Raw genomic sequence first — 13,835 nt, 5'->3', positions numbered from 1 at the left:
TTTTCTCTTCCTCAATCAACTGATTGTAAGGACTCCCCTAGAGGCCAAAAAAGTGGGCTGGGAAAGAAAAGGTAACAAGGCAGGGGTGGTGACCATGGGTATTTGGGTTACTTCCTCATGTAACTTACTTCAGGACCAGCTCGAGTCCTATCTCATATATACCACTTCCACTTTATTATGCAGTGCAACTGTGCACTCCCAACTTTATGGTTTGGTGGGTCAGACAATACCCAGCTCATGATAAGAAACTCAAGTCTCATGGTAACTTGATGTCCCATGGTTAAGAATTCAGTCTCCACTATAGCCCAGTAGCAGGCCAAAACCTGTTTCTCAAAAGGGGAGTAGTTATCTGCAGAGGATGGCAGGGCTTTGCTCCAAAATCCCAAGAGTCTGCATTGTGATCCTCCTGTAGGGGCCTGCCAAAGGCTCCAGGTAGCATCTTTATTTGCCACTGAAACTTCCAGCACCATGGGATCTGCTGGATCATATATGGACACCTAGAAATTTCACTGAGGTGGAAGGACCTTGTATTTTAATTGGATTTATCTCCCATTCTCTCTTATGCAAATGCCTTACTAATAAGTCTAGAGTCTTTGCTACTTCTCGCTTACTAAGTCCTATCGACATGATATCATCAATATAATGGACCAGTGTGATGCCCTGAGGGAGGGAGAGATGTTCGATATCCCTGCAGACAATATTATGACATAGAGCTGTAGAGTTCATAAACTCATGAGACAGGACAGTGAAGGTATACTGCTGGCCTTGCCAGCTGAAAGCAAACTGTTTCTGGTGGTTCTTACCAATAGCAATTGAGAAAAAACACATTGGCTAAATCAACAGCTGCATACCAGGTACCAGGGAATGTGATTTACACAAGCAATGGTAACACATCTGGAACAGCAGGTGCAATTGAGGTCACCATCTGGTTAAGTTCACTATAATCTACTGCCATCCTCCAAGATCCATCTGTTTTATGCATAGGCCAAATAGGACAGTTGAATGAGGTTGTGGTGGGAATCACCACCCCTGCACCCTTCAAATCTTTGATGGTGGCACTACTTTTTGCAATCCATCCAGGAATCCAGTATTGCTTTTGATTTACTATTTTGCTAGGTAGGGGCAGTTCTAGTGGCTTCCACTTGGCCTTTCCAACCATAATGGCCCTCACTCCACAAGTCAGGGATCCAATGTGGGGATTTATCTAGTCACTTACTGAGTATGTCTATTCCAATTATGCATCCCCCAACTGGGGAAATAACCACAGAATGAGTCCAGGGACCTACTGGACCAACTGTGGGACAGACCTGAGCTCCATTAATCATCCAACTTCCATAAGCCCCTACTGTGACTGGCGGACCATACTGATATTTTGGGTTTCCTGGAATTAATGTCACTTCTGAGCCAGTATCTAATAATTACCAAAATGTCTGATCATTTCCTTTTCCCCAATGCAGTTACTCTGGTAAAAGTAGGTCTCCTTGGGGAAAAGTGGGAGGAAGATTAACAGTATAAAGTTTGGGCAGTTTAATGGGATCCTTCCCCAAGGAGAATTGGCCTTCTCCTCATTCAAGGGGCTCTGGGTCTGTAAACCATCTCAAGTCTGGGAATTGATTAAGGTGCTGTGATACTCTGCATCTGTAATTTGAGTTAGGGTTTTATTCACTCAACCTAGAACACTTCTGTTTATAAAGATTGTGAAGAAAATTAATAGACTGCTTATTTCACTGCTAGGTCCCCCATTATGTATTATCCAATACCATAAATCTACGTAACTCAGACTATTTTGAGTGCTTTTTTGAATCTGCCTTTCATGGTGGTAGCCATGCCCACCTTGACTTTGAGATTATCTGCTATTTGACTTTTACCAGACTGACATCCAATCATCCCCATAATGTTTAAGGATTCTAATTCCATCAGAGCCCCCCCCCCCCCACAGTTATCTCTGGACTACAGAGAACAACAACCACAGAGCTCTCCAGGGAAGATGGAGTAAGTCTTACAAAATTATTCCTTACAGTCCTGATTAAAGGTGTGTCCTCTGGACATTTCTGGGGTGGGTGGGCAGCTCTAAAATGGTAAATCCATTCTAGCATTACAATCTCCCTAAACCTTTGAATTCCTTCTACTGTGTACAAGTATAAATCGGGTATCTCAACCTCAGACATGATAGGCCATCTTTTGGCCCATGCTTCAATCAGCCACCCAAACAAACTGTTAAAGCCCTTTCTAACCCATACAGCTATAGCAAGGAATCCAGAATTTCTGCTTAGTGGGCCCATATCAATAAATTCAGTCTGATCCAACTTTATATTTCTTCTACCATTATCCCATACCCTTAGTATCCATTTCCATGCATATTCCCATGATTTCTGTCTATATAAGTTGAAAACTCATGCCATTCTTTCTGAGTATACATTACTTCCTCATGGGTCACACTTTGTATTTCACCTTTGGGGTCTTGTTGTGATTTTAGTCTAGTAATAGGTCTCAAATACAAGAGAGGTGGTGGGGGTGGGTAAGGAGAAGGATTAGAAATGCCTTGCAAGCTACTGACCTCAGGGCATTCTCTTGCATTTTCTTCTGGTGAGACAGGATTAATCTCTTCAGGCAGGGGTTGGAAGGTAGTTTCCTCAGGGCAGACTGGAGGCTAGGCAGTGCATGCTGGAGTTTGGCTGGTACATGTCTCAGTGCTGGGAGGAGGTCCAGACTCCTTGGGGCAGGCCAGAGACTGGGCAGGGCAGGCTTCAGTTTGGCTGGTACCCACCTCAGGGCTGGAAGTTGTTTCAGACTCCCTGGAGCAGGCTGGAGGTTGGATGATACAAGGTTGGCAAGGTATGATCTGGACAGGGCAGGCCATGGCACGCTTATGTGATAAAGTCACAGCAGAATTCAGGGTTTCAATGTCTCCATCAATATCATCATACCATATATCTCCATCCCAATTCTCTGAATTCCACTCTTTTCCAATCAAAGTCTTCAGTTTGAAGAAACCCTGCAGGATTGGGATTTTAGTTTCCTTTGTAACTCCATTACTCATACAATAAGAGTCTGAGTTTGGTTCTCAGATATTTCAAGCCTGTGGCACAGGAGACAAGATTTTCTTTCAGAGCACACATAGAAACTTTTGCATCATCCATGTGGAGTTTAAGTTTCAAATCTGAAGCCTTTAACTCATCTCTTTCTTTTGTAACACTATCCAGACTACCTAGGAGGAGCCAGCCAACATCATTACACTGTTTGACTGCACAGAACTCTGTTAAGGTATTGAAAACACTCTCACCCAGATCCTTGCTTCTTATAAGTATAGAAGTAGGGGAATCCAGTGATGCTATCTGTGCATCTCGATTGCTAACTCACACCATAAACCATTAGCAGCCTCTTTGTTATTGGAAAGGGAATTGTCAGTTCCCTTGAGTCCAATTAAAGAGACTATTGCAAAACTCCCAAAACCATCTCAGACACCCCATGTAAAGACTCTGTTCCTCAAGAACCACTCCCAGGCATTCTTGGGACTTGGAGTTGTCCTGGGTGGTACCCCAGGGACAATTGCCAGATGTTGTATGTCCTCCCATGGCCCACTGGATGGAACATGGGAAAGTGTGGGCTGTGGTGTGGAACATGGGACATGGGGTGCAGCGATGCCCAGAGATGTACTCATCAGATGCAATGGATGTGACATGATGATGGGGAAGAGTGTTACTGAGGGGGGAGTGGTGAGGTGGGGGTGGTGGGGGCGAATGGGGACCTCATATATATATATATTTTTTTAATGTAATATCTTTTTAAAAAATGAATAAATTGAGTAGAAATTGGAAAAAAAAAACCACTCCCTGTACAAAGCAGTATAAGTCAGTGTTCTCTAGGGAACTAGAATCAACAAGAAATTATGTCAATAGTATGTGATTCTATAAGAATCTCTCACACAGCCATGGGGATGCACAAGTCCAGGTTCCACAGGCAGGCTGCAACCAGGGGCTGCAATGAAAGTCCAGTAAAGGTTCTTGACAAATTCTGGAACATATTGGCTGTACAAAGATGGGCTGGGCAATTCTCTTTCAATGCCAGAATCACTTCCCCCATATATATATATATATATATATATATGAAGTTGTGAACTTACAAAACAATCATGCTGATATGCAGAATTCCCATACTACAAGCCTTCAACAACCACACCATTGTGGAACATTCATTTGCTACAGATTATGAGATTTATCATCAGACTATTACCACTAAATATGGTCCATAGCATACATTTAGTATATCTCTTCTGTACTCCCCTAGCCTTAACACGTACATTTTGATATTGATGTAAGAATGTTACAATCATGGTTGTTAATAACTTTTAATTGGGTTTTTGCTTTCTTAATGTTGGGTGGCATTTAAATGATTGGGTTAAGCATCACTCACTGCTGATGGCAATGCCCCTGACTGATGTAATTATAACCAGCTATCCATGATTTACCACTGCAGTAGAGTCAATGGTGACTAAAAGTTCATAAATGCCCTTGTATTACAGTTAGCCCAGTGCTTGCTTGACCAAACAACCGGGCACAGTTACATGGCTGAGTTGACACATTAGCCTAACTGTCACAGATCTGTAGTGAGTTCAGCTTGTGAAACAGTAAAGAAAAAGGCATGTAGTATCAGTAATGGTCAGTAAAATTCATAAGGACTGTAAGGTCTCAGACCCATATCTTCCAGAATGGACCTGGTTTGGTGAGGAAGAACACTTGCAGGGAAGGTACATAATTAGTGCTTGTGAACTCTATGCCTATTTTCAATCCAGGCTGCTCAGACAGGATTGAAGACCTTAGCCAGGGAAAAAGCTGGGGGCTTCCAGACTTCATCCATTGAACCAAAAAGCCCTGGTGCAGTGGGTCACTATCCCTGTTGATGAACATCAACTGATCACCCAGGGTTGTTCAGTGGAAGGTGAAGCTAATCATTTGAGGAGCTGCTGTGTAGCAGTTGGTCTGGGATGTCCAGGGTTCTGCACCAGCTTGGGGAGCCAAATAGACCACCAGTCACTCAGGGATGTCCCTTGACTGTCAGAGAGGCTCGCCAAAGTAGGTGACAGATAATGTAAAAATGCTGTGGGAAGAGGGCTACAAGTCTAGACTTCATCTAGACCTTTGGGGGGGGTTCATGTGAGGGAAATGACATAATTGTTAGGGTTTGAAATGTAGAGTCAGGAAATTGTGTCAGCATTGGGGCCATTCTGGTGGCTCATGAACATCCTTTGGGCATTGATTCTCTCCCTCAACAGCTTTGAGAAAGCAGCATTTTTAAGGATGGTCTCAACGGTGAAAGCAGGAAAGCAATTAGGAAACATTCTGAGATGATTGAAAACAAAACCACCACATACAAAAACTTACAGGATGTAGCAAACGCAGTACTGAGGGGGGAATTTATAACCCTAAATGCTTAAACTACAAAAGAAAAAAGACCAAAAGTCAAACACCGAACTGCACATCAGGAAGAACTAACAAAACAACAGCACAAACTAAATCCAACACAAGCAGAAAGAAATCACAAAGATTGGAGAGTTTAAAAACCAAAAATGAAGGGGGAAAAAAAAACAATATCATCTAAATTAATGCAGAAAAAGCATGTGACAAAATCCAGCATCGTTTCTTCCTAAAATCACTTAGAAAAATAAGAATAAAAGGAAACTTCACCAACATTATAAAGGGCATACTTGAAAAACACCACTGCAAACACCATATCACTGGTGAAAGATTGAAAACTTTCCAAGATCTGGAATGAGACAAGGATGCCCAATGTCACCGATGTAATTCAACATTGTACTGGATGTTGTAGGCAGAGCCAAGTAAGCAAGAAAAAGAAATTAAAGACATCCAATTAGGAAAAGAAGTAAAACTTTCTACTTGCAAATGACATGATCTTAAATATAGAAAGTCCTGTAAATTATACAACAAAGTTATTCAAGCTAACAATTCCAGCAAAGTGCTGTTTGTTGAGATAAACATGAGCAAATCAGTAGTATTTATGTATAATTTCAGGAAGAAATGAAAAAAAAAGAGTCCATTTCCAACTACCAGAATAAATTTAACTGAGGATGTAAAGGAATTATGCATGGGAAACTTCAAAATTATGAATACAAAAAGAATTTTTAAGAGAATGGAAGGATATTCCCTGCTCATGGATTGGAAGGTTAAATATACCAAGATATATGAATTACCGATGCTATGCAGTCCCAATGAAAATTGCAATAAACAACTTTGTAGAAATGGAAAAGACAAGTCAACACATTTATTTGGAAGGACATACAGTCCCAAAAAGCCAAAACCATCATGAAAAACAAACTCAGAGGACACACACTTCTTCACTTTAAAACATATTACAAAGCTACAGTGGCCTAAACAACATGGTCCTGGGACAAGTAGATACATAGACCAATTGAACTGAATGGACCCTCAAAATTATTCAGAAATAGACTCTCATAACTATGGCCAATTGATTTTTGACAAGGCTGCCAAGTCCATTCAAAATAGTCTCTTCAATAAATGATGCTAAGAGAACTGGATATTCATATGTAAAACAATGACAGAGGACCCTGATCTCATCTCATATACAAAAAATTAACTGAAAATGTATAAAGATCTAAAAGAACTAGTAAGATAAGATTTCTAGAAGAAAACATAGGAAATGATCTTCAGCACCTCGTGTTGGGCAATGGTTTCTTAGACTTTACACCCAAAGCACAAGCAACAAAGGAAAAATTGATAAGACCTCATCTAAATTAAAAAGTTTTCCACCTAAAATAATTTTATCATGAAAATGAAAAGACAAGTCATTCCATGGGAGAAAACAATTGGAAACTATATATTCAATTAGGGTTTAACACCTAGACTATACAAAGAAATCCTAAAACTCAACAATACAATGAAAGAAAACCCAATTAAATATGGGGAAAAGACTTGTGTCTCCAAAGAGTATACACAAATGAACAGAAAGCACATGAAAAGATGCTTACCTTCATTAGCTATTATGGACATGCAACTCAAAACCAAACTGAAATACCATGTCACACTCACTATAATAGTGTTATTAAGAAACAGAAAATAAAAAATATTGGAGAGGATGTTGAGATATAGAAACAGCCATTCAATGCTGATGGCCAAGTAAAATGGCCACACAGCAGCAGTTGGACCTTGCAATATGGAGAATACATTCCCTTTGAAAATTCTGTGATGACCGGTTGCCATGGTTATCTCATGATGCACATAAGGCTCATGGTCCTAACTGTCACTCTATGCCCAGAGAGATTTGGAGTTGGTAGCAGGTGTAAAAGCTCCCAGCTTAGTTTCCACAGTACATAGAGATGGGAAATCTCAATTGCTGCTTGAGAGGTATGATCATATTGGCCTACATGATTAATTCAATCCCCAAAAAATTGGCAGGAAATTTTTCCACAAAATATGATTCACTTTTCTTCTGGTTTCTCCTCTCCAATTTGTCCTAAAGAGTTTTAGATGTGATTTATACTTTTCTCTTAATTCTTATTTTATATTTTAGATCCATCTATCAAGCTGGTTGCCTTAAAATGAGTCTCCCTTTAGAAAAATTTAGCATTTCTTATAAAGTTCTTTACCATTCACTCTCTTCCTCAAGACCATGTCTGTGTTAATGTTATTTTACTCAGCAGAGATGTAGTAAAATAATTATTGCAGAATATGGAGTGAATCTGGATTAGTAGGGACCAGAAAGGATGCATTTCATATGATGAGGTGTACTAAAGATGTTTTTAACACCCTTTTCAACCTCTATTCATCATTAAGTGTATATATAACTCAGTATACTTAGGGTATGTTAGTACCATTCATATAACTAGTTTTCCAAACCTAGCTATAAGAACTTGAGTTTCCAAATGTCAGTTTATAAACCAATATACATATTTCCTTTAATCCTTGGGGGTTATCCAAAATTTTCATTTTAAGAAGTTACCTACTGATTTTCTCACTGCCCTGTATGCTCTTCAATAGTAAGTATGGGGAAAATAGAATAATTTTTTTCCATTGTGTTTTACATTACAAAATAAGCTTCTTTAGATGTTGACCATAATAACACATATTAGACTTGTTAGTGGTTTCATGGTTTAGGAAGCTAGACCATAAGTAAGACAAATGTTGAACTTAAATGGAATGATTCCCTTCACTATCCTTTCTCACTAATGGATTGTCTATCTTTACCTAAAAGGGCATATGATTTTGCCAGATTTCATGGTGGGATTTCTGTGGGATAATAGCAGAGGGCGCAGGTAACTGAGTGCAGCCTGAGGGAGGGAGAAGAAGGGACATCCCTTAGTACATGAGCAATTGGGGCCCAAAGAAAGGAGGCTAGAGGTGCTGAGGAAAGTCCTGGGTGGGGATAGCTATGGATGGGACTCTCTCCTCTGCCACTGCTTGTTCAGACTTGAGTGCAAGGACAGCACATTCTCTGCAGAGCTCTCATGTGGCAGCTCTTTGTGAAAAGGTGGGTTCTGAGGCAGGATGGGAATCAAGCACACCCCTGACCACTAGGAGAGATTACATGCCCCCAGGAAGGCTCACATGAGGCAGCTGACAGTGGGAGTATTTGGGGCACGATGTTCACAAGTTTTGTTATTCCCTGGTCCTTCAGAGGAACTCTATGAGAGGAAACCTGAGTCATGGTTTGGGTCAGAGAACTCACTTAGGCAGAAGGCAGGGTGAGGGTTTGAACCACTCTCTCTCCTGTAATAAAGTAGTTGGCAGGCCTTTCTCCACAGCTCCTGGGAGGTAACTTGTAACCCCAGAATCTGCTTAGTGGGGACACTGACTACATTTCCTGACTAGAATCATTCACTCAGCAGTGTTGTGACCACACAGGGTTGATGTGGGATCTCAGAACAGAGCACGTGTTCTCCGTGAGCTGTAAAGGATCACCCCACTGAGGGCTGAAAGTCAGTGTCCACCCACCCCTGTCCTGGAACCATCAGGCACCCACTCTGGAAGGAGGCACTAGCAAGTTTCTTGCAAATTCCTCCCAACATTTAATAAGTGAACTCTTCTGGGGCTTTTATGGTATATTGGGCATTTTTCTTAAGGATTTCCTTATATTTGCTTATTTTTAGTCTCATAATACAAACTAATAAGCAGGTCTGGCTAAAATCTTCAAAAGACAGCATGGAAAACTGGACACAAAAAGTTTACATAATGTTCCCTGTTTTGGGTGGCCTCTGAATTAGATTTGAACACAGTTGACCATGCTTTTGGTCACTGTGCTCTGCTGCCTTCCTATGCTGTGTCATCTATATAAAGTACCCTACATCTGTCTTTTGGGTGTCTAAAGTGAATCCCAAACTACAACTTTTTTTGAAACCCACCTTTGACTCAAGTGGGACACCTGTGTAGACTGTAAATAAGGGATCACAGTGTGAACTGTAAATAAATTAATAATGATTTCCTACATTCATCTGTTGGAAGGATGTCACCTGAGAGTTCTGTTGTGATTGCCTTTCCCAGTTCTTGTCTCAAGCATGAAAAAAGAAAATTTCCTACCCAGTCCAAAAAATCTACTATCTGATAATCCCATTCAGTTGGAAACCTCAAAATCAGCATCTGGCCAAAGAAAAGGGAGTGTCCTCAAACATTCCCTAGAAAATATTCCACAGACAGTACAGTAGAAATGCAATTATTTTATTGCATCAGTAATGTTGACTGTAGATACTAAGTATTCCATATTGAGAAAAACCTTTAAAAAGGTTAAACCATGATAGTTTTCTTAATTCACATGTGAAATTTTGCTTTTAGTAATGAGTCAGTAGTGCCACAACCACATAATTAAAAATGTAGTTACAACTAAAGTTGGTTCACATTTACTGGTAGATTGTATTTTAAGTTAATGTTTGGTCAGTCTATTTCTGAACATTAGTAGGAAGAGTTATCTTCTGAAAAAGTGCTGTGAGATTATTAAAAATCTGATATATTTTTAAGAGAAGTTTTAGATTCACATAAAAACTGTGGAGAATACAAACAGTTCCCACATATTCCCCTGCCACCCTCCCAGTCTAGAGCCAGCAGTTTCCCCTGTTAATAACTCTCATCACTGTGGTATGAACAATTGAAGGGACAGTATTGATACAGTGTTTTGGAGGCTCACTCTTCCTAATCCTCAGCTTTGTGCATTTTGACAAAGGCATATTGTCACGTACCTACCATGACAGAACATCAGTGGTTGAATTGTGTCCCTCCAAATTACACGGAGAAAACCTTGGTACCTGTGAGTGTGACCACTTTTGGAAATAAGATGTTTGCAAATGTGATTAAGATGAAGTCTACTGAATCAGGGTGAACTGCAATATAATACAACTTGTGCACTTACAAGAAGGGAAGAGACAGAGAGGAGAAGGCTGTGTGAAGATGGACCAACACTGGAGAAGAAGGCCAGGTGGAGATGAGGAAGAGAATAGAGTCATGCTGCCAGGAGCCAGGACACCTGGAGCCACCAGAAGCTGGAAGAGTCAAGGAATGGTTCCTAGCAAGGATCTTCAGAGAGAGACACAGAGTATGGTGCTATGGACACATTAATGCTGGACTTTTTGTCCCTAGAACTGTGAAGGTTTAAGTTTGTGTTCTCAAACCACCCAGTCTGTGGCAATGTATTATAGAAGTGCTAAGAAACTAAACACATATAGTTTCTAAACAAACTAAACAAAATATAGCTTCTGAGCACAGTCATGGGTGAAATTAGCCCAGATATTTCCAGCCTACCTATAGCCATGACTCTGCATTGAAGTTCCAGACTCCAGAAAGCACAAATGGACCTCATCAATGTGCCTCTCTGGATTGCTAAAGATGTGATACAAAAACCTACTGAAATTGTTGTATTCCACAATTTGGGACAGTAGGGTTTTCATACAAAATAGCAGCAAAAATAATGCATTAATAAGAAATTTAAAATGTATGCAGGACTGTATATTGAAATCTGATTGACCTACCCTCCATTTTCTTTAGCCCTCTAGGTTCTGTGTCTCAAGTAACAACAGTTAAGTTTTTGCACATCCTTTTGGATTGAGTAATTGAGTATTCATATAAAATTGACACTGTACCACAGTTTTCTAAGGGTTTTACCTATGTGTACTCATGGTCTTTTTTCCCTTTACTTTTAAGGAAATTTTAGATTACATGAAAGTTAAAGCAAAATTAGGTGGAATTCCCATATACCCCACCTCCACCCCCTCACACTTTACCCATTAAAAACATCTTTCATTAATGTGGGACATTTTTTATAAATCTTGAAGCACTGCTACTAACCATGGTCCATAGTTTCCAAGGTAAGGCCCACTGATGGGTTGCCAATTTCCTGGGGATATCTGCCCTGGCTAGAATGTCCAGATGTCTTTAGAGCCCTCAGGAACATTCCTGCCTGAGACATTATTTACTATGGCAGCCACAGAGATCCTCCTGTGACCTGCCTAAACTTTCCTCTGGAATGACTTCCTGACTCATATTGAAGTATCCTAGCCATAAACACTCATTTGTATTTAATATTCCCTCTCTTGGTCAAGGTCTTTTTACAATTTTACAAGAATGAAGGTCATAACTACCAGCATTAATATCAAGGGCCTAGCATATTGGTCTGTCCTCTTTTAGCTAGGTTCTGATGATGTATTGAAGATATTCTTGCCACTGTATTAGAAAATGTAGCAGGGCTCCAAGAATGGGAATTGAAAGTTTTGTTGGTTATTGTATGGGTTCCATCTACTGAGATAACACCCCATGACCATATGGACACATTCATAATCCCTAGAGGCATGCCTGAGGTGCACCCCTCCCCACACATCTGTCCCTCACTGTCACCCTGCACCAGCAGATCTCCCCTGCCATAGCTGTAACTTGTGCAGTTCAAAACCTCCCCATAAAGAAAGTCAAAAGTTTTTTGCATTGTGACTTTCATCACCTTAATATCTGTTATTTTTTATGTATACTTACAATTTCATCTGTATCTTCCCCCAACGTCTTATTTTTTTTCACTTTATCTTCAAAGAAGCTTTAGGTTACAGAAATGTCACATCAAAAATATAGGGAATGAGCAGATGTGACTTAAATGTTTGAATGCCTGCTCTCCACATGGGAGGTCCCAGTATGATTCCCAATGCCTCCTAAAAACAAAGACAAACAAAAAGTAAATGAAAAAAGCAAACACACACACAAAAAAACAACTCAAAGGAACTGATGTGGCTCAGTGGTTGACTACTGGCTTCCCACTTACAAAGTCTGGGTTTCACTCCCTGGTCCTGGTACCTAAAAAAAGAGAGAAGAAAATAGAAGAATATATAGGTGATTCCCATATACTGCACCCCTTCCCATCTCATATTTATTCCTATTAGCAACATCATACATGAGTAGGGTTCATCTGTTACAATTGAAAAAAAAAACGGAAGCATTGCTACAAACTATGGTCAATGGTTTACGTTATGGTTTACACTTTGCATCATACTTTTATACATTTTCACACAATGTACAATCATCTGTATCCATCATTGCAAAATCACACAGAACAGTTCCAATGCCCTCAAAATGCCCTATGATCCATCTATTCTTCCCTCCATCTTCCCTCAGAACCTATGTTAGCCACTAAGTTTCGATTTTCCAAGAATAAGGTTCATAGTCTTATGCATTAATAATGAGGCTTTGACATACTGGTCTGCTTTTATTTGGCACTGCCCATGTACTCTAGAGATTCTTGCCCCTCTCTTTGAGTATATAGCAGGATTCCCAGAATGGAATTTTAATGTTTTCTCATTGTTTGTGGGTCTCCATCCACTGATATAACACCTTATGACAACATGAACACATTCATATTCCTTTGAAGCATCCCCCAGGGGCATCCTTTTCTGTATGCCCCCCTAGCACTGGTACACTGCACCAGTGACCTACCTGCTGTATTTGCCAAAAGAACATTCCCATCCTTGTAGTCCCAACACAAACCAACAAATCCCAAGTACACTTGTTCCTTTCTCCAAGACTTCCACAATTCCATACAGTCCAAATTAAATACCTCCACCCTGCTCACCCTTCCATTCCAGTTCCATCAACCCACTCATATCCCTGCATCACCATCACCCCATCCACTGCCAAACCACCCCTTTCTGCCTTATCATAGGCTCTGCCCATATTGAGCTTGGTTCACCACACTCAACTCCCTTTCTGTCTCCTTTAATCTATCTTCCGGAATCTCTGTGAGTCTCCTAAATAAACTTAGGTCATATCAGTGAGGTCAAGAAGTATTTGCCTTTAGTGACTGGCTTACTTCACTCAACATAAGGTCAAGATTCATCTATGTTGTCACATATATCAACACACCATTCCTTCCTACAGCTGAGTAATATTCCATTGTATGTATAAACCATATTTGCTTATCCATTCATTTGTTGCTGGTCACAATTCTTATGCATATATACCCAGTAGTGGGATTGCACAATCATATGGCAATTCTATATAATCCTTTTGAGCACTGCCAAATCATCCTCCAAAATGGCTGCACCATTCCACTTTCCCAGCAGCAGTTGAAGAGGGTTAGTCTTTAAGGAAATGGAGATACCATTTTTAATAAGTAGGGTGGCTAACATTTTAGAAAGAAACAAAACTAGAAAATAACAAATAGAGATGTGGATATGAGTAAACTGGAATCCCCATATATTGGTGATAGGAATCTAAAACAAAGCAGTCAATTCGGGAAATAGTTTGACATTCCCTCAAAAAGCTAAACCTAGAACTACTATATGACAGCTACCTACTAGGTTTATATATTAAAGAATTAAAAACAGAGGCTGAAAGAGGTAC

General features: G+C 40.1%; 1 long non-coding RNA gene across 1 annotated transcript; it reads right to left on the bottom strand.

The window, feature by feature from the left end:
• Nucleotides 1-2,863: 2,863 nt before the first annotated feature.
• LOC131277334 (uncharacterized) lies at nucleotides 2,864-12,381 on the bottom strand. The gene is made up of 3 exons (XR_009184523.2): nucleotides 12,262-12,381; nucleotides 11,982-12,151; nucleotides 2,864-3,079 (listed from the first exon to the last, which is right to left on the bottom strand). It is a non-coding gene; the product is annotated as an uncharacterized lncRNA (long non-coding RNA).
• Nucleotides 12,382-13,835: the final 1,454 nt, after the last annotated feature.

Source organism: Dasypus novemcinctus, assembly GCF_030445035.2.
Source record: "Dasypus novemcinctus isolate mDasNov1 chromosome 8 unlocalized genomic scaffold, mDasNov1.1.hap2 SUPER_8_unloc_1, whole genome shotgun sequence".
Lineage (NCBI taxonomy): Eukaryota > Metazoa > Chordata > Mammalia > Cingulata > Dasypodidae > Dasypus > Dasypus novemcinctus.
The sequence above is the reverse complement of the archived record's forward strand: the minus strand, read 5'-3'. Positions and strand labels throughout refer to the sequence as shown.